The sequence below is a fragment of the Delphinus delphis genome, chromosome 2 (genome assembly GCF_949987515.2).
Source record: "Delphinus delphis chromosome 2, mDelDel1.2, whole genome shotgun sequence".
NCBI classification, from domain to species: domain Eukaryota; kingdom Metazoa; phylum Chordata; class Mammalia; order Artiodactyla; family Delphinidae; genus Delphinus; species Delphinus delphis.
In genome coordinates this window covers 9,178,185-9,203,358 of record NC_082684.1, presented here as the reverse complement: position 1 = coordinate 9,203,358, position 25,174 = coordinate 9,178,185, and the positions used below count along the sequence as shown (strand labels likewise).

The following is a 25,174-nucleotide window of genomic DNA, read 5'->3' as shown; positions in this document are numbered from 1 at the left end:
GAGGTGCGGCTTGTCACGCCCCAGGGAAGCCTGAGAGCGTAAGTTCTGCTCTCTGACACTCGCCATGCTCCTCCGCATGTTCATTCATGCACAGGACCCTTCATGAACACCCTGATCACGCTGCAAGGTGAAAGGTGAGGCTGGAGAAGCAAGCAGGGATGGAGCCTGGAGGGCCTGGAAAGCCATGCTATTGGGTTTGGCCTAGCTGCACACTCTGGGCACCCTTTGCCAGTTTTTGAATAGAAGGGTATTGTGACGTAAAGCATGTTTTGGGAAGGGAACTCTGGCTGTAATCTAAAAACGGCGAAAAATCTGTTACCAAACTTAGGTCTTTTGCTCGCCACTCGAAAATCAATACTCGAGAGGCAGGTTTTGGTAGAAAAGAAAACACTGCTTTTAATCAGAAAGCCGGGAGAAGGTGGACTCCGTTTCCCTGAAAACCAACTCCCAAGATTCTGTTCGGCCATGAAAGTTTTAAAAGGACAGGGGGAGGTAATTTCATTGAGATGGAGATGAGACTCGTAGCCATCCCCCCACTGTGTGCAGACTCGTCGACTTCTTTGGATGCTATCTTGTTTACACAGTTAGTTCACACAGTTTGTTCCTGAGATTACTGAAGAGGAAGCTAGGGAAGAGATCTGGTCATCTGTTAATTACTCGCTCTTCATTTCTACTTCTTTGATCTATGGAAAAAACCAACAGGTTAGGCAAGGTACTGTGTGATCAAAAGATTTGAAAAGGGGCTTCCCAGGTGGCGCAGTGGTTGAGAATCCGCCTGCCGATGCAGGCGACACTGGTTCGTGCCCCGGTCCGGGAAGATCCCACATGCCGCGGAGCGGCTGGGCCCGTGAGCCATGGCCGCTGAGCCTGCACGTCCGGAGCCTGTGCTCCGCAAGGGGAGAGGTCACAACAGTGAGAGGCCCGCATACCGCAAAAAAAAAAAAAAAAAAAAAAAAGATTTGAAAGGTGTAAACAACAAGGTCCTACTATATAGCACAGGGAACTATATTCAGTATCCTGTGATAAACCATAACGGAAAAGAATATGAGAAAGAATGTATGTATATGTATAACTGAGTCACTTTGCCGTACAGCAGTAATTAACACGATATTGTAATTCAACTATACTTCAATAAAAAATAAACTTAAAAAAAGAAGAAAAGAAAAAAAAAAGATTTGAAAGGTGTGTTAGGGCCCAAGATGAGTAGAGCATAGAGGCACGTGGTTTAAAAGTTAGTTACAGCGTAGCTTTACTTAAATTGTCAAGAAAAGGGGTTTCCTGCAAAGAGCTGCTTACAATATCCTTCCCTCAACAGCTGATAAACAAAACGAAAAGACAACCCTCAGAATGGGAGAAAATATTTGCAAATGAAGCAACTGACAAAGGATTAATCTCCAAAATATACAAGCAGCTCATGCAGCTCAATATGACAAAAAAACAAACACCCAATCCAGAAATGGACAGAAGACCTAAACAGACATTTCTCCAAAGAAGACTTACAGATGGGCAACAAATACATGAAAAGATGCTCAACATCACTAGTCATTAGAGAAATGCAAATCAAAACCACAGTGAGGTATCGCCTCACACCCGCCAGAATGGCCATCATCAAAAAATCTACAAACAATAAATGCTGGAGAGGGTGTGGAGAAAAGGGAACCCTCTTGCACTGTTGGTGGGAATGTAAATTGATACAGCCACTATGGAGAATAGTAAGGAGGCTCCTTAAAAAATTACAAATAGAACTACCATATGACCCAGCAATCCCACTACTGGGCAGATACCCTGAGAAAACCATAATTCAAAAAGATACGTGTACCACAATGTTCATTGCATCACTATTTACAATAGCCAGGACATGGAAGCATCCTACGTGTTGATTGACAGATGAATGGATAAAGAAGATGTGGCACATATATACAATGGAATATTACTCAGCCATAAAAGGAAACAAAACTGAGTTATTTGTAGTGAGGTGGATGGACCTAGAATCTGCCATACAGAGTGAAGTAAGTCAGAAAGAGAAAAACAAATACCATATGCTAACACATATATATGGAATCTAAAAAACAAAAACAACCAAACAACAACAACAACAAAATGGTCATGAAGAACCTAGGGGCAAGACAGGAATAAAGATGCAGACCTACTAGAGAATGGACTTGAGGATATGGGGGTGGGGAAAAGTAAGCTGGGACAAAGTGAGAGAGTGGCATGGACATATATACACTACCAAACGTAAAATAGATAGCTAGTGGGAAGCAGCCGCATAGCACAGGGAGATCAGCTCAGTGGTTTGTGACCACCTAGAAGGGTGGGATAGGGAGGGTGGGAGGGAGGGAGATGCAAGAGGGAAGAGATATGGGGACATATGTATATGTATAACTGATTCACTTTGTTATAAAGTGGAAACTAACACACCACTGTAAAGCAATTATACTCCAATAAAGATGTTAAAAAATAAAAATAAATAAACTATTAATATCAAGGATGAAAGAAGGGTTATTCTGCAGAAATAATCAGCCAGCATAACCCTATAGCCACAACTTGACAAAGACATTACATAAAAAAGAAATTACAGATTAAATACACCTCATGAATATAAACATGAAAAATCTTAACAAAATACTATCATACAAAATCCAGTACTAAATAAAAGGAATAATGCATCGTGACTAAATGGGTTTCATTGCAGGAACGCAAACTTGGCTGATGCTTTGAGAAGCAAACAATGTAAGTTGTCATATTAAGACAAAGAGGGAAAGGGCTCCCCTGGTGGCACAGTGGTCGAGAGTCCGCCTGCCGATGCAGGGGACACGGGTTCGTGCCCCGGTCCGGGAAGATCCCACATGCCGCAGATCGGCTGGGCCCGTGAGCCATGGCCGCTGAGCCTGCGCGTCCGGAGCCTGTGCTCCGCAACGGGAGAGGCCACAACGGTGAGAGACCCGCGCACCGCAAAAAAAAAAAAAAAAAAAAAGACAAAGAGGGAAAACACGTGATAATTTTTATAGATACAAAAAATTACATTTGCGAAAATTCAACACTCATTTATAATAAAAGTCTTGGAAAAACAGAAATTGAAGGAAAGGGCATTTATGGAAAAGCTACAGCTAGAATTATACTTAATGATGAAGTATGTAATGCTTTTCCCTTAATACCAGGAACAAGGCAAGGATACATGCTCTCATCACTTCTATGCAATATTGTACTAGGTTTTAGCCAGGAAATAGATAACAAAAATCAAAGCCATAAAGGTAGGAAATGAAGGCATAAAACTCTTGCAGGTGACATAATTGTTTACATATAAAATGCTTTAAAAGCTACAAAATAACTATTAAATTAATAAGTGAATTTTGCAAGGTCATAAAATACTAGGTTAATATATAAAAATCAATCATATTTATATGTTAGCAGCAAACAATTTGAAATTTAAATTTTAAATAGCAATGGCATTTACAATATCAAAAACTGTTAAATACCTGGGAATAAATGTGAAAAATATATGCAGGACCTATATACTGATAACTGGAAAACAATGTTGAGAGAAATAAAAGATATAAATAAACAGAGAGCTATACTATGTTCATGGATTCAAGACTGAATGCTTTATAGATGTCAATTCCCTTTTAATTGATGTATGGATTTAATGCAATCCCAATCAAATTAACTACTAGCAGTCTTTTTTTTTTTAATTCCAGAAATTGACAGTATACTTCTGAAATTTGGATGGAAAGATAAGAACCTAGAATATACAAAGCAATTCTAAAAAGAAACAAAAAGATTGAAGGACTTCACACTTTCTAACTTCAGACCTTGAGACGAACCATAAAGTTACATTTATCAAGACAATATGGTACTGACATAAAGATCAACAAATAGATCAGTGGAACAGAATAAAGAGCCCAGAAAAAAATTCTCACTTAGGTAGGTTATTTGATTTTTTATAAGGTGCCAAAGCAAACCAATGGGGAAAGAAAAGTCTTTTCAGTAAATTGTAGAACATATAATGACATGGGGTAAACATGAACCGAGATCATTAAGCAAAATTAATTTAGGATGAATCGTATGCCTAAACATAAAGGCTGAAATAAAAATTCTAAAAACAAATATAGGAAAATATCTTCATGGTTTGCGGAAGGGAAAAGTTTCCTACATGGGACAGAGAAAGCAATAAGCACTAAAAATTTTTTGAAAAGTTAGACGACCAAAATCAAAGCCATCTGCTGGTCAAAAGGTATTATATTTTAGAAAATGAATAAGTAAGCCAAAGACTGGGAGAAAATACCTATGAAACGTATATCTGAAGAACAGCTCGTATCCAGGACATATTTTTTAACTCCTGCACCTCAATTACGAAAAGACAAACAACACAATAAAAATTGAGCAAAAGGTTTAAAGAGACATTTCACAAAACAAGATATACAAACAGCAATAAGCACATGACAAAGTCTTCAACGTTATTAGTCCCGAGGAAAATGAGATGAAAACCACAGTGAGACACCACTTCATACCACCTGAGAAGCTAAAAGCTTAAAAATCTAATAATGGCGAATGTTGGTGAGCAGATAGAACACCTGAAACTCTCATCTTCTTATAGAGCTTACACTTATACTTTATACACTCATACGGTATAAACTACCACTGTATACACTCATACAGTTTCTTATAAAGTTCAACTTCTATGGAATGACCAAGAATTCTGCCCCTAGATATTTACCCAAGGAAAAGAACGAAAGTATATGCCCACAAAAACTCCTATACAAGAATATTTACAGTAGGTTTATTTAAAATATCCCCACATTGGAAACAAATCAAATGTCTCTCAACAGGTGAGTGGATAAATAGTTTAATATTCTAACAAGGGAATGCAGCACAGCAATAGAAAATGACACCAATACAGACAACAATGTGTGCAATTCTCATAGACGTTATACTGAACAAAAGAAGCCACGCACAAAAGACCACATGGGATTCCTTTTATAAGAAGTTGTGAACAGGCCAAACAATTGTGTTCTGTGGTGATATAAATCCAAACAGTGGTCGCCTTTGGGAAGCAGAGATTGACTAGCAGGGGCCATGAGGGAATTTTCTGTGGAAATGGACATATGTATTTTCTTGATTGGGAGTTGGTTCCATGGGCATTAACATTTGTCAAAACCCATCACACTGGACATTTAAGATCTGCACACTTCACTGTCTAAGTTTTATCTAAATTCAAAAAGAACTGCATACATAGTGTGCCTAAACAATATAAAAATAAAACAATAAATTTGAATATAGAATATAAGAACTGAATGGTAAAAATAGGGGGAGAAAAGAAGTATGAAAAAAAGAGCTTCTGGAAGAGGGTGTGGAGAAAAGGGAACCCTCCTACGATATTGGTGGGAATGTCACTTCCGTGACATGTCTTCGTTCATGGCATTTTTTTCTACAAAGATATAAATTGGCGCAGCTACTGTGGAGAACATTACAGAGGTTTCTTAAAAAATTAAAAATAGAGTTACCATATGATCCAGCAATTCCATTCCTGGGCATATAGCCAGAAAAGATGAAAACTCTAGTTCAAAAAGATACATGCACCCCAATGTTCATAGCAGCACTATTGACAAGCCAAGATATGAAAGCAACCTAAATGTCCATCAGCAGACGAATGGATAAAGAAGATGTGGTATATATGTACAATGGAATATTACTCAGCCATAAAAAGAATGAAATAATACCATTTGCATAGATGGACCTAGAGATTATCATGATAAGTAAGTCAGACAGAGAAAGATAAATATCGTAGGATATCACTGTCAGGTGGAAACTAATAAAAATGATACAAACGAACTTATTTACAAAATGAAAACAGACTCACAGACATAGAAAATTTATGTTTGCCAAAGGGGAAAGGGGAGAGGAGGAGGGATAAATTAGGAGTTTGGGATTAATAGATATACACTATATATATATATAATAGATAAACAACAACAAGGACCTACTGTATAGTACAGGAAACCATATTCAATATCTTGTAGTAACTATAATGGAAAAGAATCTATATATATATATGTATAACAGAATCACTTTACTGTATACTTGACTCTAACACACATTGTAAAAAAAAAAAGACAGAGCTTCTTCCAGCAGTGGGCCCAGGCCAGAGGGCATGGCTTGGGGAATAGAAAGAGAAGTCTGCTCACCCCTTTGACTAGACCCCCTTGGGCAGGGCGCCATCTGTACCACTCCACAAAGCAGCCCCATAAGTAGAAGGATACGGATGCAATATTAGCATATTAAGCTCCCAGTTCCTAGCTGGCTAGAGTTGTGTAGGGATGTGGAGACCCAGACTTTTTATGACTGTGCCACAAACTCCTACTGTGACCCTATCGTCTCTAAATAAGAGCCCTTGTGCGTGTGGGAGGGGTGTGGCTGGGGGAAGACTGGCGTGAGATTCTGGGTCATTGACTCATGGCTTTGGGGGGAATGTGGTATTGACGCCCAAGAATCGTCCCTTTTGACCAGCACCCCAAGTGACCGTAATGCAAGTTCTACAAGAATTTGACTTGCAGACCCCCCAGTTACCACTTTCCCCCGCTTCCAGTATTCTGTGATTTCACCCTCTGTTAAGCTTAAATGAGTATCTTTGCAAGGGGTCCACATGCAGATGAGAATGCAACCCTGGCTGTGGGCCTAATGTGCATTTGGAGAGATCCCCCTAGACTAATCTCCCATCCAGAGTAATGGTAGCAGAGGCGTGATTACATTAACATCGGGAAGGCAGCTGCAAAACTTATCACTTTAGGGGCTTGGGCTTCCTGGATTGTAACTGCCACTGGCCCAGGATGTGGTGTCAGATTAGCTGAGAGCTATGTGACAGGTTCATTAGCTGGAAAACCTCCCCAGCCCCCAAAATCAATTGCACGAGGCATGGAACCTGGAAACAAGGGAAGCCGCGCTCCCGCAGCCCCTTAAAACTGGTTCCCCGAGGAGACCCTGACTGGCAATTACAGGTTGTATTTGCATGTAGGTTGCATTTCATACAGTACAGGTTGTATTTCTGCAGTGAGGAAATCAGGAGCTTGATGGGAAAAATAACCTCTACCCCTGTTTACTGAAACGTCTCTGTCCCACATACCACTGCGGTGCTGTCCCAATCATCCAGTCTCCTGGGGTGGTATGGAGGCTAGAAAAAATAATTCGATTTTTGAAATCTGGAGTTGTTATGAAATCACTGAAGTCCCAAACCGAAGAGTGAAATGAAGGGTAGTGTTGAGAAAGGAGCAGCCTGTCTCCTCTCCAGCAGGAGAGATATAGGCGACAGGGGCGACGCTGATTGCCTGGTTTGGGGCCAGCCGGCTTCTGCTGGGGTTTGACATGGGACCTCACTCAAGAAGGGCTGAGTCGGAGCCCTTGCAGATATAAAGCACAGCGAAGAATGAGGATGAGCTGAGTCAGGAGGGCTCAAGGAGGGGCTTGTGGTGGGCCTGAGGGGGACTCCCCAGATCCATCCACAGCTGTGATGAATCTAGCCCATCAGTCCACAGCACTGCTCCCCTCAGCCCCTACCCCCGTGCCTATTATCTGTCCAGGGGCGGCCATGTGTCCTAAGTTGCCCTGATCAGACTGAAGGGAAAGATTCAGAAGGTTGGTTAAAAGGTCTCCCTGTCTGAAAGGAAAGCAGGTCCTAAGACTCGGACCTTCCCAACCCTATAAGACTACCAGCAAGAGAGAAATGACAGCTGGTTCAGGACTCCTGCCAGCCTCTAGAGAAATCCTGGACTATGCAGCTCTGACACATTAACACCCTGCACAGATCGAGACACTCGTGGTCTCCCAGATTCTCATCAAGCCATTGGACTTCTCTTCCATAAACGTGTTCTCAACACAGCCATGATGTGATGGAGCCACGTGTAAATAGGGGTTTCAATCAAAGATATGCACAGGGTATTAAACATGTACCAAAGGAAGAGTTAACTTGAATACAAGGTCAAAATCAGCAACAAGTTCTACCTGCTTTCCTTTCTTACCGAAGTTTGCCCGCCAGGGCACCGAGGGTTGTCACTTGCCTTGAGTTGGAAAGCGGTTTGCATTCACAACTGTAAATTTATTCATTTTTTTAATTTATGTAAGGTTTTTGGACGCAATTCTCAATTCTTTAAGAGATGACAACAGATTTTGGTTTTCTACTGTCGTGTGAGAACATCAGGCCCCAGCAATGTGTCATTGTGAGGAAATAAAAGTGCTGCAGTAAACTGAAAAGAAAAAAAAAAAAAAGGGTTTCCCTGTCTTCTCCTGGTGGGTGTAAGGAAGCACATTGCCCTGTTGTCACCGGCCACCGTATTGCAATCAGGCCACGGACCAGCTTCAGGGTGACTGAGTAAAGAGACTGGAGAGAATCTGGGTCCCTGACGAGAGCATCAAACATTGATAGAACTTTGCCTGAAGCCCACTCTGCCTAGACGTGAGACATACATTTCCTCATCGTTTAAGCCTCTTTGCCTCAGATATCTTTTATTTGCTGTCCAGAGCCTCCTGACTGGTACAGCATCCCCTAGAAGGGGTTGGACACAGAAACTGACCAGGAGCTTAGCAGAGAATTGTGATTGGTGAAGCAGGCCCAGGTATAGGAGCCTATCATTCTTGTCTCAAACTTCCGTGACATGTCTTCGTTCATGGCATTTTTTTCTACAAAGATATACTTGATTTGCATATTAAGTATTAGGAATAGTCTTTAATTCCACCAAGAAAAAGTTTCTCTCCTGTGTTTTATGAAACCCCAAACCCTCTCAGTCTATCCTTTATTTCCCACTTTAAAAAAAGAAAAATTTGTTGAAATGTAGTTGATTTACAATGTTGTGTTAGTTTCAGATGTACAGCAAAGAGATTCAGTCATACATATATATATATATATATATATATATGTTCTTTTTTTACATTGTCTTCCATTATAGGTTATTACAAGATATTAAATAGGAGTTTGGGATTAAAATATACACACTACTATATATAAAATAGATAACCGACAAGGACCTACTTTTTAGCATAGGGAACTATAGTCAATATTTCCCATTTTTGAAAGAAGTACATAGAGAGGTGAGAAATATCTCACTCTTCTTGTTAAGAAAAAAAATCAGCGTAAGTGCAGTGGTAAATGACTACTGTCATATGGCCTCCATGTGAAGGCTAAAGTGGAGAGCAGTGGAGGCTGGGATTAAAGAGAGCATCCTACCCCACCTAAAGCGCTTCAGCAGAGGGTGACATGCAGGAATGCGAGCCCAGGATCACCTAATCTTCTGACTCTTCAAAAGAAGCTGTAAACATTATTTACAATGGCCAAGACATGGACGTGTCCATCAACAGATGAATGGATAAAGAAGCCGTGGTGTGTATCTATATACAACGGAACACTACTCAGCCTTAAAATAGAACGAAATTTTGCCATTTGCAGCAACATAGATGGACTTGGAGAGCCTTATGCGGAGTGAAATAAGTCAGATAAAGATAAATACTATCTGATATTGCTTATATGTGGAATCTACAAAATACAGCAAACTAGTGAATATAATAAAAAAGAAGCAGATTCACAGATATAGAGAACAAACTAGTGGTTACCAGTGGAGAAGGGGAGGGGGCAACATAGGAGTGGGAGGGAGGTGGGAGGTACAAACTACTCGGTATAAGATAGACTCAAGGATGTATTGTACACCATGGGGAATATAGCCAATACTTTGTAATAACTGTAAATGGAAAGTAGCCTTTAAAACTTGTATAAAAATTTTTTAAAAGAAGCTGAAAATAGGATTTGTATGTGAAGTCTCCACTGAAAAAAAAAGAAAAAAAGCAGACCAGCACTGTATGGGCCAAACAGAATACATCTGTGGCTGTTTATGCCTGGCCAAGGCTCAGCCTGGCAGATCCCAAGCATGAGATGAGTGGGCCCTGCATCTCCAAGTAAACCACCAGCTATGTACAAAGTTGTGTCATCACAGTATTATTTATGACACTGAAAATGTGGAAACAAGCTAATTTCTAATAACAAGGATCAGCTAAATAAACTATGGCAAATCTACCTGATGGAAGATTATGCAACTGTTCAAAAAAGACACTTATAAGAAGTAACTTGAGAGAAGCACTTATGATATAATGTTAAGTGGGGGAAAACAGGGTCCACACACTTGTATATATAACATGATTACAACTCTGGCAAAGAATACAGAACAGAACAGTGCATTAGAAATTAATTCTAAAAGCAAGTGAACCAAATATTGTCAGGCATTGTTTCTGGGCGGAGAGAGTATTACCCACTCTTCTTCTCCTTAGACCTGGTCTACACTTGTGTCTGCCCTCCGGAGTCCTTCTCTCTCTCTTCCCGAGGCATCTCCACCTGGACCTGGTCCACACTCCGCCCTCCTCAACTTCCCTCCCACAGGCCTCCCCACGTCTCTCCGGTTCCTCTGCCGAGCATCTAGAATCCACCAGTTCACTCACCTCTCCCTGCCACCCACCCTGGTTTAAGTCGGCAGGCCTAAAGCAATATCTTCATACTTGGTCTCTCAGATTCCATTCTTGTCCCCTAAAATCCATCTTCCACAGAGCAGTCACACTGACCCCTTTAGAGGTTCTAGTAGATCAGGTCACCACCCGTTTAAATCTGCTACCCCAGTTCCCTAGTGATTTCTCAGTGGTGCCGGTACAGGTTCAGTAGCTAGGTGATATCAGGGCCTTTGTTTCTGTGAGGGTCTTGGTCTTTTCCTCATGGTCACAAAAAAGCTGCCTCGTCCAGGCAGGAAAGACTTGGGATCTGTTCTTTTCATCTTCCAGTAATCTCGGTGCCCTGAGTCATGCCCCAGGGGCACCTCTGCGATTCACACAAGCCCAGTGGGTGGCAGGGCCACTGTCACTGGATCATCCAGCTCCCTGATGACGTTGAGCTCCTACTAGGTGCCAGCCACTTTGCCAAGCACTTGACATTAGCAAGATTCTAGAGATGGCCCCAGATTCCCATCCCCTGGTTATTCAATCAACACTAACCCAGGTACTTCTGTGAAGGGACTTTGCAGAGGTTATCTGGTGGGGACCTGACCCAATCGGGTGAGCCTTTAATAGCAGAGCGTTTTCTCCAGTTGGAGGCAAAAGAAGAAGTCAGAGATGTTAGAAGCCCAAGAAGGATTCTACGCGCCTCTGCTCTTTAGCGATGAAGGGGGTACTTGTTGAGGGATGTGGTGGCCTCTAGAAGCCAAGAATGGCCCCTGACCATAGCACGCAAGGACGTGGGGACCTTGGTCCTGCGGCTGCAGGGAACTGGCTTCAGCCAACAACAAGAATGAGTTTGGGGGCAGATCCTTCCCTGGAGCCTCCAGATAAGAACCTGGCCTGGCTGACACCTTGATTCTGGCCTTATGAGAACAGAAGCAGAGAGCCCAGTGGGCCTGCCTGGACTTCTGTCAGGACCGTGAGATAACAAGCAAGTTTTGTTTTAAGCCACTTTTGGGGTAATTTCTTATGTGGCAATAAAAAACTAATGCACTCATTTAATCATTAGTCCTTAATCCACCAGCCCTGCTGGGTGGGCGTTCTCATCTTCTGTTTACAGGTGAGGCCCCAGGATGTTTTTAACATGCAAAGGTCACCCAGAGGCCCCAGGACTGCAGGCTGAGGCTCTAACACCCGGTCTCACCAGCTGCATCTTTGAAGCATTCGTCGTGGGCTGGCCCCGGGGCTGGACGCTGGGGACACAGAGGTGACCCAGCGAAGCCTTTGCCCCTCAGGAGCCTATGGGTTTGTGGAGATTTCCTAGTGAGATGGGAATAAGGAAGGAATTAGCTGAAGAGGCTCCTTGAACTCAGTCACAGCCCTCACAGCGCAGCCTGAGCCAACATCCTCGGTTTCAGAGCTGAAAGGGGAGTTGGCAGGAAAGCCAGATTGCTGCCCACCTCTCCTGACCCCTGCTGTTCCCTTTCTCCATTCAGACAGCAATCATGGGCCCTTTTGTCCCTTCGGAAGCACGGAAGGAAGGAGGACCAATTGTCACGTTGCTGATTCCTGCTCTTCCAATCACCACCCCACCCTTGGGGAAAAGCAGAAGGGACAGTGCATCCTCAAAGCCTGAGGGACAGCGAGAAGGGAGGGCGGAGGTGACAGCCAGGCACCTGCTTCCCTTTCTCTCTCTATCAGCCCCTCTTCTCTGCTCATGGCCACACCCAGAGGCCAGGACAACTGGGGGGCAGGCAGGGGTTCATACCATGAGTGACAAGGGTTAGGGACAAATTGATTCCTTTCTCTGCCCCTGTGAGAACCCAAGGGCAGACTCCCAGGGTGACAGAAGTCTTGAGAGCTTCCAAGCTCCTTTCCGGCCCCAGTTGTGAGCAACTGCTTGTCATAAGGATGCTGGGAGGAGATGAAAGCCCAAACCCCGGGCTTCTCCAGAAATGGCCTCTGACCATACATTTTTTTCCACACCACCTCTTGCCACAATATTATGCTCAAAACCCCTGAGCACAGCGGCAGCACAGACAAATCTCTTCGCACCCTGGATGCCTGTCGGGGGGCAGGGCAAGGAAAATCAGAAAGCACGAACTTGGAACAAATGCTCTCGTGGTCCATGATGGGAAGTGGAAGGCTGGCCAGTCACTTCTTTCCCAGGTCGGTACAGAGCGAGGACAGGTGCTGGCACGGCCCTGCACCCAGGAAAGGGTGGGGGGGGGACACACCAGTTCTTCACAGCCTGAGGGGCAGAACAAAGACCAGGGGAGACTGGTTGGAGTTTGCTAGGAACACAGGGATCCCCAGCGTGAGGACTATTTGCAAATGTCTTGCTACTAAAGGGGAAAGACCCTGCTCTGTGAGAGGTGCTCTTGTCCTGCTGAGTACGGGTGGGTTTGGACGGGTAACTGTAGGCTGCCAAGAGCTGGGCTGCTCTGGGGACAATGAAAACATGGGATTCGGGGACCGGCAGGGAGGTGGGTAAGCAGAAGGAGTGGATGCGCCGAGCTGTGGCAGGCTGGGGCTTAGGGCGGTGCAGCGGGGAGGGCGCCAAGGTGAGGATGGTGGAAAGGCTCCCAGGTGGTCTGTCTGCCATGCACTCCCTGTGCCTTCTCCCAGACCTTCAGAGCATCTTCATTGCATGCTCACTCATGCTCACTTCTTGTTGGCTCTATATCATTTGTTTAGTTTGCAGAATCAAAGAGCTGGGGTCCCAGTCAGGTTCCACGCACACAGGAGGGATGTGGGGCAGGGAGAGGAGCCATGAACTGAATTCCGTGGAATCGGGGGCTTGGGGCCAGAGGTGTCCATGGGAACTTAAATCCCCAAGAAATATTGGGAAAAGTTGGATTTCCCCAGGGTGAGAATTGGGGGCTCCGGTGGACCTGGTGTAGATGGTATGAATCAGAGAAATCTCTACTGACCTGAGGTCTTTCAACCATTCATTCCCACGTGCCTTCCCGTCCCCCCACCATACCACACACCCCCACCCCCACACAGTGCCTGATGAGTGTCCCCTCCGTGTGCCCACTCAACCCTTATACCTACTCCAGCCCATGGTGGCACCCATCACACTCTATTGTCATCACCTGTTTACTTCCTTCCACCCTCTCTGGACTCTAGGCTCCTCAAGCCCAGAGACTGAGTTTACGTGTCTCAGATCCCCCAGAACTTAGCTCAAAGCTCAGTCAAGGCCGGTGCTGGATGGAGAGAACAGGATGGACCTTTCTGGAATCTGACATTGCACCAGGCTCTGAGAGTGCAAGTCAAATAAGACCTGCCACCTGTCCCCAGAGTTCTCAGAGTCTTAATGAAGCGGGCGTCCTGGGGGCAGTGAGGTCCCCATCTCGGGAGGTATCGAGACACAGCTGAACACCAGCTTGGCAGAGAACTGGGCAGGCACTCGAGCTCCAATGGGCAGTGCCCTCGATGCCGTCAATGCCCCTTCTGGCCGTTGAACCTTCTGACTCCCTGAGGTCAGGGTCCGGCAAGATATTGGCTCCCAGGTGTTTGCTGCCCACATTCTTCCAGTTTCCAGTGAGCCGTCTGTGTGTGGAGGGGGTGAAGGAGAGCTGAGTCACCATTTGGAGTGCCTGAATAAAAGTCCCCTCCCTTCTTAACAACCATTATAAACACATTACGGGTCAACTGTGTTTGTTTGCTCCTTGGAGTTCTTATGGCCGCACGAAATTTAGTAACAAGAATGAGCCCACAAACATCAGACCACCCCGTATTTAGTCATCTCTGTGTCTGGTGTGTACGTCACCCACAATGTACTCGTGCTGGATGAGAAGAGGAGTGCAGTCAGGAGCCCCCACCCGGCTGGCTCATCCCTCCGGAGCCCTCCGGCCTCACCACCGGTTCGGGGGCGTCCTCATCCCTTGGGAAGCTGAGGGGCCTTTGGGCTGGGACACAAAGGAGGCCACAGTTCTCAGTGCCCTTCTTGTACTAACTTCTCTACTTTGAATCCCCAGCAAGGCTGGCTTCCTCTTTCCTGACACTCCAAAAGCAACTCCATAAGTTACTGGGAACCCAAAGCAGGTATCAGATGCTTTACATGATGGATCTGTTGTTTCTGGTCTTCTTGATAAATTAGACTTTAAAATCCCATTTCACAGATGGGTAACTCGAGGCTGAGCAGGCTAAAGGATTTCCCACTTGGCCTCCGGCCAGTCTGACTCTGGATGGCAGGCTCTTTTCCTGCCACGCTGATCCTTCCAAACCTGTTCTCAATCTCAGCTAATGGCATCAATCTCCACCTGTTCTTCAAATTTCCAAAGTCATTTCTAACATTGCCTTCATCCCCACTGTATCTCCTGAGATTGGCTTGAGCTGTATGTGTCATAATTCAAACGACAGTGGCTTAACTAAGAAGGTGTCTGTTTGTATAGTGTAACATGACATCTCGGGGCAGGCAGTCTGGGGCTGGGGCACCTGCTTAAGGAAGTCATCTGGAACCCAAATCCCTTGTAGCCTTCTGCTCTACCATCTTTACCTGGAAGCTCTCATCCTCATGGTCACAAAAATGCTACTCTACCTCCAAGCATTGCAGCTACATTCCAGGCAGGACATGTCAAGGCAAAGATGATGCAGGGCAAAGGCTCATGTCAACTGAGCTTGTTCCTTTTTATGTGGGAAACAATAGCTTTGTCTGATAGACTTCTGTTTATGTCGCTTTGGCACAACTGGGTTACACAACTAGTTGCCTTGCACCTCCCACTGCCAGACACCTGGGAAGGCGAGCAATCACAAGGCACATTGCTGCCCTGAACAAAACTGAGCTTCTGTTGGCAAGAAAGAAGAGAATGGATATTGGATAAGCCATCAATTCCCTACTACACAGCTCCCACATTTAACCAGCCCCTCCATCGCATCTGGTCTAACGTCTCAGTTTCATCAAATCCACCTCCCTCCCCCTTGCCAAGATTTCTACCCAGTTCAGACCCACAGTAACCTCCTCTAACTGTGCTGTCTGCCAACCTCACCTCCTCTCCTGTCCCCTCTGCGCGCTGCCACCCAGCAATCTTTCTAAAGCACAGAACACATTGCCTCCCTGCCCTCAAACCTCTAATTCCTCTCCATTGCTTAGAAAAGGAAGTCTGGATTCCTCAAGCTGACACGAAGGGCCCTTTACAATCCAGCCCCATCCCATTTCTTCCCTTATCTCCTAAATTCCCGATGGTCCAGCCACTCGCTTTCCTACTCCCCACACCGAAGATCTACTCCCACATCATGCTCATGCCATGCCCCCATCTTGGATGACTTTCTTCCTGCACGTTATACCTCTTAGAAATGCTCCTTTATTTTTTTAAAGTTCATTTTATTGAAGTATGGTTGATTTACAATATTGTGTAACATAGTTCCCTGTGTTATACACTAGGACCTTGTTGTTTATCCATTCTGTATATAATGGTTTGCATCTCCCAATCCATCCCTCTTCCATTCCCCCTCCCCCTTGGCGACCACAAGTCTGTTCTCTATGTCTGTGAGTCTATTTCTGTTTCCTAGATAGAGTTCATTTGTGTCATATTTTCGATTCCATGTGTAAGCAATATCATATGGTATTTGTCTTTCTCTCTTTGATTTACTTCATTTAGTATGATCATCTCTAGGTCCATCCATGTTGCTGCGAATGGCGTTATGGAAATGCTCCTTCAACTCTCACCATCTTTCCTGTGACCACTTGCTGATCACCCCAGTTGGAAGCAACCTCTCCATCCTCAATGTTCCTCTCAGATAACATTTCATAGTTTGGCTTGACATCCATCTGGCTGTTGCAGAGTCTCTTGGGTGGCTTGTGGCTGCCCAGCGCCCATCTCTCTACTTCCAGTAATAACCTCTTGGGGATCCATTCTTCCCCATCCTGTTTCACAGGGTCCTGGCATTCTGGTGATATCCTATGGGCCTTGGTTAAGCATCTCCTGAAGCTAGACATACTCCTGGATTGTTCAGCTATGTCAGACTCTGAAATTCCTTCTCACTTGAGTCTGTTTCTGTTGGGTTTTCTATTACCTATGCTCGAAAGAGACTTTCCACAAAGTGTGTGTCTGTCCCTGGCTGGTTGGAATCCTTTGACAGGGAAGGTCTATAGTTTGTTCCACTTTGTTCCCCTGGCCTGGCACAGAGCTCCATCCCACAGGGAGGGGAAGGGAGGGAACTAAGATGCTGCTGACATATGGGCGGCCCATGCCGCTTCATCCTGGAGCCTCAGGTCACTGCCTGCTTCATGTCACCTCGATTCTGCTGAACTGCACTAGCCACACGGGTCCTTAGCTTCTCCCTGACCCTTGGAATCTCCTTAGTAAGGGACACTCAATAACGTGTGAAATGAAGTCTCCTGCCAGCATCTCTGGTTCTGAGCCCTGCTCTATTCAGGCTAGCAGTGCCTGGCAGGTACATAGAAGACATTTAATAAATGTTAGCTGTTTTATTGGGTAAGCTGGCATGAAAAGCACCTGCCCCATCAGTGCCCGGAAGATATCTGCTATGTTAGCTCCACTACGGTGTCAGCAGGGAATATTGGCCAACTTTACCTTTGATTACGGCGCATAGATCTGGTGAGCCTCCAACCCAAGCCACCACCATCTCTGCCCTGCATTGTTGCAAAACATTCATAACTGTTCTTGGTCATTCACCCTTGCCCCCTCATCTATGATTAACACTGCAGCCAGAGCCATCTGTTGAGAGGTTAAGTTAGATCTGTCTCTCCTCAGCTCAGAACGCTCCAGGGGTCCCCTCCCATCCCACCTAGAATAAAAGACAAAGCGAGTAGCTTCCCTGGCCTCACTGCCCTCCAAGACCCTCCATCTCCTCGCCCTTGGCTGTCCCGGCTCACTTTGATGTGCTCAGTCCCTCCCTGTGTGCTCTGGGCATCCTAGGCCCTGCCCATCCTGAGGCCTCACACTGCCCTTCCTTCTGCGAAGCTGCTCCCCCAGGGACCTGGACGTCTTGTTCCCTCCTGTCCTTCGGGGACCTCCTCAAATGTCACCTCGTCTAAAGCGGCACTTGCCCCATCCCACCAGGACTCCGCATCGCCCCGTCATATGTCCCGCCCTCGATGCTGACACCTGGTAGGGTGCCCGGTCATCTGCTCACTGACTCAGTGCCCAGTTCACAATGGAAAGGTGGCCCTATCCCCAGAGCAAGCACTTTCTTCAGAGCTGGAACTCCACACCGACAGCCATACATGGGATTTCCAGGGATGCAGGACGCAGAGGATGTGGCTTTTGTCCTCCAGAAAAGGGTCAGAGGACCCCTCACCAAAGGTCCATTTGGTGAAAGCTTTCTGTAGCCTCTTCCCACTTCACCTCTGAGAAGCCAGGACAGAGGGAAGCAACAACGTGTATTGGGCACCTATTACGTGTCAAGTCAAATGCTATGATTTAACTGGAAGGTTAACTTTTATTTTATTTTAAAATATCAAAAAGTCTCAGCTGCCTGAGCTGACCACTGTGCATCAATATTTGAAATATCAAACCATCCATCCACTTTGATAGGATGCCCAGCTCTGTGGGTGTCTTAAGCCCAAGCTTCATCTGCCCTTTGGCCAATCCTAGAGTGACTGAGCCCATCCTACAGATAATAAAACTGAGGCTCAAAGAAGTTCAAAATCTTGCTCGGTGATTCAGCCACGGTCCAATCTCCATCCAACCCCAGATGAAGTGTCTCCCGTGCCTTCCTACATGCCTGTCCCCTTCTCACTTCTGCCCCTGCCCCTCAGAGAGCCCTATCCAGGGCAGAGGGCCTAGCCCGGGGAGCCTGAGATCCAACCCCAGGTACAGATGGGCCACGACTGTGAGGCAGGTCTGCTGGGTTCCTGCCCAGGTCTTCAACCAACCAGCCCCATTTTGCTCCCTGCTGGGCTGCACACACACTACAGGTGGAGGTCCATAAGGTCCAAGAGTGTTCAGTTCGTTGAACCCAGTGGCTCTATCTGATGGACGGCCACGGACTAGGTGGCCAGTGCCTCCCAGGTGCTAATGTCCCCCTTCTGAAATGTTGTTGGGTGGGGTCCTGAGTGTGCAGCTGGGTGGGTGTTTTTAGCCTCAGATGGGTGCAAGAGACTGGGTTTTACAGGGTGCGTGGCCCCCTCCTCTTCTGTGGCCCTGAAGGAAATCACCTTGGCAGAGCTGAGAGACCTCTGGCAACCGCCCCCCGCCCCACGCCATGCTTTGTCAGCCTCTGTGTCCCCGTCCTTCGGTGTCCTGGGCCAGCCCCACCACAAGCAAGGTGTGGCCTGCCCCATCATGCCTGCCCACCCCCGCAGGCACACCTGTGGCACGCCTGCCACCAACCCTTGAACGTGGCTTATTCCTCTAGTCCCACAGGGCTGGTCATCGCTCTGGGCACCTGCAGGTCTGAATCTTGAGCAGCTAGGATGAGCAGACATCTTCATACACACAAGGCCACAGGCCATGGGCGATTCAAGTGGAACCCGGCCCTCAAGGAGCTCACGTTCTTGCGGGGCCACGTGGTAACATGTAAGTGGACATGTAAGTGAGATGATGTCAGGAACTGAGGAAGCCTGTGAAGGAGATAAGGCTGTGATGGAGGCTGGTGGAGGGGTGCCAGGGCGGCCCCCCGAAGAGGCGACCTTTGAGTTCTGAGCGATGAGAAGGCAACACCAAGATCTCAGGCAAAATATGGAAGCGGCCTAAGTGTCCATCAGCAGATGATCAATGACGAAGATGTGGTACATATATATTTATACAATGGAATATTACTTAGCCAAAAAAAAGAACGAAATGTTGCCATTTGCAACAACATGGATGGACTTGGAGGGCATTATGCTAAGTGAAATAAGTCAGACAGAGAAAGACAAATACTGTATGCCCTCACTTATATGTGGAATCTAAAAATACAACAAACTATATAACAAAAAAGGAAGCAAACTCACAGATACAGAGAACAAACTAGTGGTTACCAGTGCGGGAGGAGGGCATTATAGGGGCAGGGAAGCAGAAGGCACAAACTATTGGGTGTAAGACAGGCTTAGGATGTATTGTACAACACGGAGAATACAGCCAATATTTTGTAATAACTGTAAGTAGAAAGTAACCTTTTAAAATTGTATAAACGTTTTTTTAAAAAATCTTTTGAAAAAGATCTCAGGCAAAACATTCGAAACTGAAGGATGAGTGAAATGATCCTGAGAGGCCTGGAGAGCATCACAGGATGAGGGGCAGAAAGCAGGGCTGCGCGGCTGGTGGCTGGAGCTTAGAGGGATGGGGTGAAGCAGGCAGAGGCGTGAGACCAGCACGAGCAGGGGTGCCGCCCCCATAAAGAACCTGGCCTCCATCTGAAGGGGGACGGGAGGCCACCGCAGGGGCATTAGACTGGGCATGACGCGATCTGACGGCAGCAACCCCCAATGGCAATATCTGGCCTTAATGAGATCACTCAGCTCCTGGGGAAAGTGAAGGAGGGAGGCCATCAGGAGCTCTCTGGGGGCCACGTGAGAGCTGGCGGTGACCTGGGCTCAGCTGGAGGAATGAGGGGCTGAGGCGGGGGTGGAGCTCCCAGGAAAAACTAACTGGCAGTTTGGAAGAAGGGTCTGAGGAAAAGAGGGGAATCAAGGGCAACCTCTGGGTTTCTGACGTAGCCACAACGCAACCAGTGATGCAATTTCCTGTCTTGGGGAAGATTCAAGAAGAGGCAGACTGCAAAGTAGGGGTGAGAGCCAACTGTTCAATCTCGTCCTGTTAGGTTAGAGGGGTCTGTTACTCATGTGGGTGGAGAGGGTCCATTGGCATGGAGAGAGAAAGAGTCTGGAGACATCTGGGATGGAGACGGGGACTTTGGAGTCAGCATACGATGACTGGAGGAGCCATGGGCTGCGTGCACTCGGCTGTGGAGTATGGGCAGAGAGCGGAGGAAGGCTGAGGGCTGGCCCTGGGGCACTCTGGCACTGGGGGGGGGGGGGGGGGCGTGGCAGTGGTTGGTAAGGAGGAAGATGCAGCAGAAAGGTATCAGCCTGCAAGGTGGGAGCCTAGGGAGGGGAGAGTCTCAGGAGGACGAGGTGGCCAGTTACATCAAATGACAGCAGGAGGTTGAGGGAGAGGAGGACAGAGGACTGAGCTTTGGCACGATGGAAGGCGTTGGTTACCTAGAGCCATCTCATGGGGATTCGTGAGCACGAGAGCCGGCTTAGAAAGGTTGGAGGAGAAGATGAGAAAGTGGAGATAACAAATCAAGACCACACTTCATGGAAGCAACCTAAGTGTCCATTGACAGATGAATGCATGAAGGAGATGTGGTACCTATATACAATGGAATACTACTCTACCCAACCATAAAAAAGAATGAAAAATGCCATTTGCAGCAACGTTGGTGGACCTAGAGATTATCATACTAAATGAAGTCACACAAAGACAAATGCCATATGATATCACTTATATGTGGAATCTAAACAATGATACAAATGAACTTATTTGCAAGACGGAAACAGACTCACAGACTTAGAAAACAAACTTATGGTTACCAAAGGGGAAAGGTGGGGAGGGATAAATTAGGAGTTTGGAATTCACATATAAACAATACTATATATAAAATAGATAATCAACAAGGAACTACTGTATAGCACAGGGAACTCTACTCAATATTCTGTAATAACGTAAATGGGAAAAGAATTTGACAAAGAATAGATACATGTATATGTATAGCTGAATCACTTTGCTGTACAACAGAAAATAACACAACATGGTAAATCAACTATACACCAACGTAAAATAAAAATTAAGAAAAAAATGACACAAAGGCACTTATCTACGAAAGAGAAACAGACTAACAGACATAAATAACAGGCTTGTGGTTGCCAAGGGGGTGTGGGAGAGATGGAGTGGGAGTTTGGGATTAGCAGATGCAAGCTAGTATATATAGAATGGATAAACAACAAGGTCCTACTGTATAGCACAGGGAACTATATTCAATATCCTGTGATAAACCATAATGGAAAAGAGTATATATATGTACATATATATGTATAACTGAATCACTTTGCTGCACAGCAAAAATTAACACAACACTGTAAATGAACTATACTTCAATAAAATAAAGTTTTAAAAATAGACAAATCTTTGTGGTGCTGGGAAGGAAGCAGAAGGATGGGGTGGTGTGTGGAGGCGCAGGTGCCGTCAGAGGCGTTTCAAAGGCTGCCCTTAGGACATATTTGGGCTGCCCATCAGAAAGGATGTCATTGGTGATGGGGAAAAGAGAAAGGTTAATTACAGAAGGGAAGACCTTGAGAGGGTGAGAGGGAAAGAAATACTGAGCCTAGTGATGGAAACAGACATGTCTTCCACTACGGAGCATGCGGAGAGCGGTGCTGAGAGGCTGTGACTTGGTGATGGGATGTCTCCATCCAAATAGGTTGACTGTCTTTATAAAATAGGAGACAAGGTCATCAGCCAAGAGGAAGGGAAGAAAGCAAGGTGGAAGATGTAGAGAGGGAAGAAGTGGTAAACTAGGAAAATGGAGGTGGAATCTCTAGGAAAGTAGAGGTGGATTTACCGAATGTGTTCATTGCCTCTAGAGATCTGTGCTTTTAAATCTGACCCATAAACATCCAGCTCCATTGCCTCATTTTTCCTGGCTATAATCAACTTATAGGCGCAGGCGGAGGCTTGAGCAGAGAGTTGGAAAAGAGAAGTTTTGGAAGGAAGTGAATTGGAAGAATAGGAGTTGGTGGTCAGAAAGTGGGAAGCTTCAAATCAAGATTGAGACCTAGAGGGACTTCCCTGGTGGCGCAGTGGTTAATAGTCTGCCTGCCAATGCAGGGGACACAGGTTCGATCCCTGGTTCAGGAAGATCCCACATGCCTCGGAGCAACTAAGCCCGTGCGCCGCAACTACTGAGCCTGCGCTCTAGAGCCTGTGTGCCACAACTACTGAAGCCCACATGCCTAGAGCCTGTGCTCCGCAACAAGAGAAGCCACCGCAATGAGAAGCACATGCGCCGCAAAGGAGACTAGCCCCCCACTCGCCGCAACTAGAGGAAGCCCACGCACAACAACGAAGACCCAATGCAGCCAAAAATAAATAAATTAATTAATTAAAAAAAAAAAAGATTGTGACGTAGAAAAACTTATGGTTACCAGAGGGGCAAGTGGGGTGTGGGGAGGGATAAATTGGGAGATTGGGGTTGACATATACACACTACTATATATAAAGTAGATAACTAGGGCTTCCCTGGTGGCGCAGTGGTTGAGAGTCCGCCTGCCGATGCAGGGGACACGGGTTCGTGCCCCGGTCCGGGAAGATCCCACATGCCGCGGAGCAGCTGGACCCGTGAGCCATGGCTGCTGAGCCTGCGCATCCGGAGCCTGTGCTCCGCAACGGGAGAGGCCACGGCAGTGAGGGGCCCGCGTACGGCAAATAATAATTTAAAAAAAGTAGATAACTAATAAGGACCTACTGTACAGCACAGGGAACTCTTCTGAATACTCTGTAATGGGAAATATAATACTCTACATGGGAAAAGAATCTAAAAAAGAGTGGATCTATGTATATGTATAACTGATTCACTTTGCTATACAACAGAAAATAACACAACATTGTAAATCAACTATACTCCAAAAATATTTTTAAAAATGATTGCCAATGGATGGCTGAGCTGGGTGGCCGAAGAGATCACTGGCTGTCCTTTTTTTAAAAAATTATTTATTTATTTATTTAGGGCTGTGTTGGGTCTTCATTTCTGTGTGAGGGCTTTCTCTAGTTGTGGCAGGTGGGGGCCACTCTTCATCGCAGTGCGCGGGCCTCTCACTATCGCGGCCTCTCTTGTTGCGGAGCACAGGCTCCAGACGCGCAGGCTCAGTAGTTGTGGCTCACGGGCTTAGTTGCTCTGCGGCATGTGGGATCCTCCCAGACCAGGGCTCGAACCCGTGTCCCCTGCATTAGCAGGCAGAGTCTCAACCACTGCGCCACCAGGGAAGCCCTGGCTGTCCTTTGAGATCAGGCGGTTGTTTGGGGTTGGATGATGCTGTGACTGCTACTCAGGTTCCAGGAGGCCATGCTCCCGGCTCTCTGCAGATCTCAGCCAACGGCAGACGAGGCGGCGGGCACAGAGGGGGCTCCCTGGAGATGCAATGAGCTCTGTCGTACTGTTAATACTCCAGAGCTCCCCGTGGGATTAGGCAAAAAGCTGGTCTCCAGCAGAGTCTACTTTATTGCTTAGCTTTTCCACCTGCCCTAACCTCACTCCCCTTGGTCAGACTCCTCAAAAAATCATTTGAACAAGAATCCATCTTCCAGGACAGAAGGATGTGCACATTCCAAGAACGGTGAAGGGCATGGTGATGGAGGAAGAGTAGTGAGTCAGTACTAACATTACTGGTGACTAAGGGAGGTGATGGGAAAGTCAACAAAAGAGAGACAGGAGAAGGGGCAAGGGTCATGAAGATGGACAATGCACTTCAAAGGAGCTGGGGGCTTTGAAGAGGGGGGAGACAGCTTGGCAGTGGAGTGAAGAGCAGCGGCGTTGACTACTATTCCCAGATCCTGAGATTGTGGAAAAAATATCAGCCTCTGGAGAAGACTGCAAGGGAAGCAGAGTCCCGGATAGCCTGGGTTTGAATTAGTACAAGGTGAAATTAGCAGAACTCAGGATTGACTCTGAGCTCGGGAGGGCTCAGAGGGAGGGGTGGATGGGAGGGGCGGGTGGGAGATGGGGTCAGATTAGGAATGTTCAAAGCATCTGTCGGAAGCGGGTGGTCCTGGGTGGTCCAGGAGGCTCAGGTTCTGCCAGAGGCCGAGAGGATGGGGTGTTTAAAGCTTGGGAGGATTGGTCCTGGGACTCAGAGCTCGAACTGATAGGACCCCAGGATGCCGGACACAGCCAAGGGAGCTGCACGAATCTGAATGGAAAGAGCAAACTTCTCAGGCTTTCTCCAGGTTCATGGAAAACTAATTAAACGGACATACACACAGAACCTAAGGGTCATCTGGGCCTCCTTGCCTCTCAGGGATTTGGAGACATTTCATCCAAACTCCTAATTTAGGGCCTCTGAGTCTCCGGAGGGTCCTTCCCCTCCACACCCCAACCTGCCACCCACAAAGTGATTTTCGGGACTTCTCCAAGACCTGCTTCCTCGAGCTTTTGTCTCCAGCTCTGCACTTCTGCATCCTGGATGCTGGCTTGATTCTGAGCTCAGGGTCCTGCTCGTGAAGCCCAAGGACGCCTCTGGGGCCACGTTTTGTGAGTTTAGCGATCGAAGGCATGCGTGGCCTAGGGGTTCATCTCCCTCTGCCCGGGTTCGGGCTCTTCCCTTCCTCTCTCAATCTCACCTCCTTCTTCTCAACACCTACACACATCAGACTCACCAGCATCCTCTGCCCGGTCGCAAGCAGGATGTTTCTGCCCTCACACAGGGCCCTGAAGGCTCTGCTTCTATCCCAGACAGGCTTAGCCCTGGAGTTTCTTTCTAAGACATAAAATGCTCTCATTGAAAGGAATTTGAGGTGCACGGTTTTTCTCCCTCTGCCCGAGCCGCGTGGTGTGGTGGTTATAGGGACACATTGAAAGGAATTTGGGGTGCACGGTTTTTCTCCCTCTGCCCGAGCCGCGTGGTATGCTGGTTATAGGGACACATTGAAAGGAATTTGGGGTGCACGGTGTTTCTCCCTCTGCCCGAGCCGCGTGGTGTGCTGGTTAGGGACACAGGCTCTGGAGTCACGCACAGCCAGAGGCGGAAGCTCTCTGAGCTTCAGTT

General features: G+C 46.6%; 1 long non-coding RNA gene across 2 annotated transcripts in view; it reads right to left on the bottom strand.

The window, feature by feature from the left end:
• Positions 1-386: 386 nt before the first annotated feature.
• LOC132420012 (uncharacterized) overlaps positions 387-25,174 on the bottom strand; it is a 61,500-nt gene continuing 36,712 nt past the window's right edge. For both annotated transcript variants that reach the window (XR_009518294.1, XR_009518295.1), the window contains exon 4: positions 387-683. This is a non-coding gene — a long non-coding RNA (uncharacterized lncRNA). The remainder of the gene's footprint in view (positions 684-25,174) is intronic.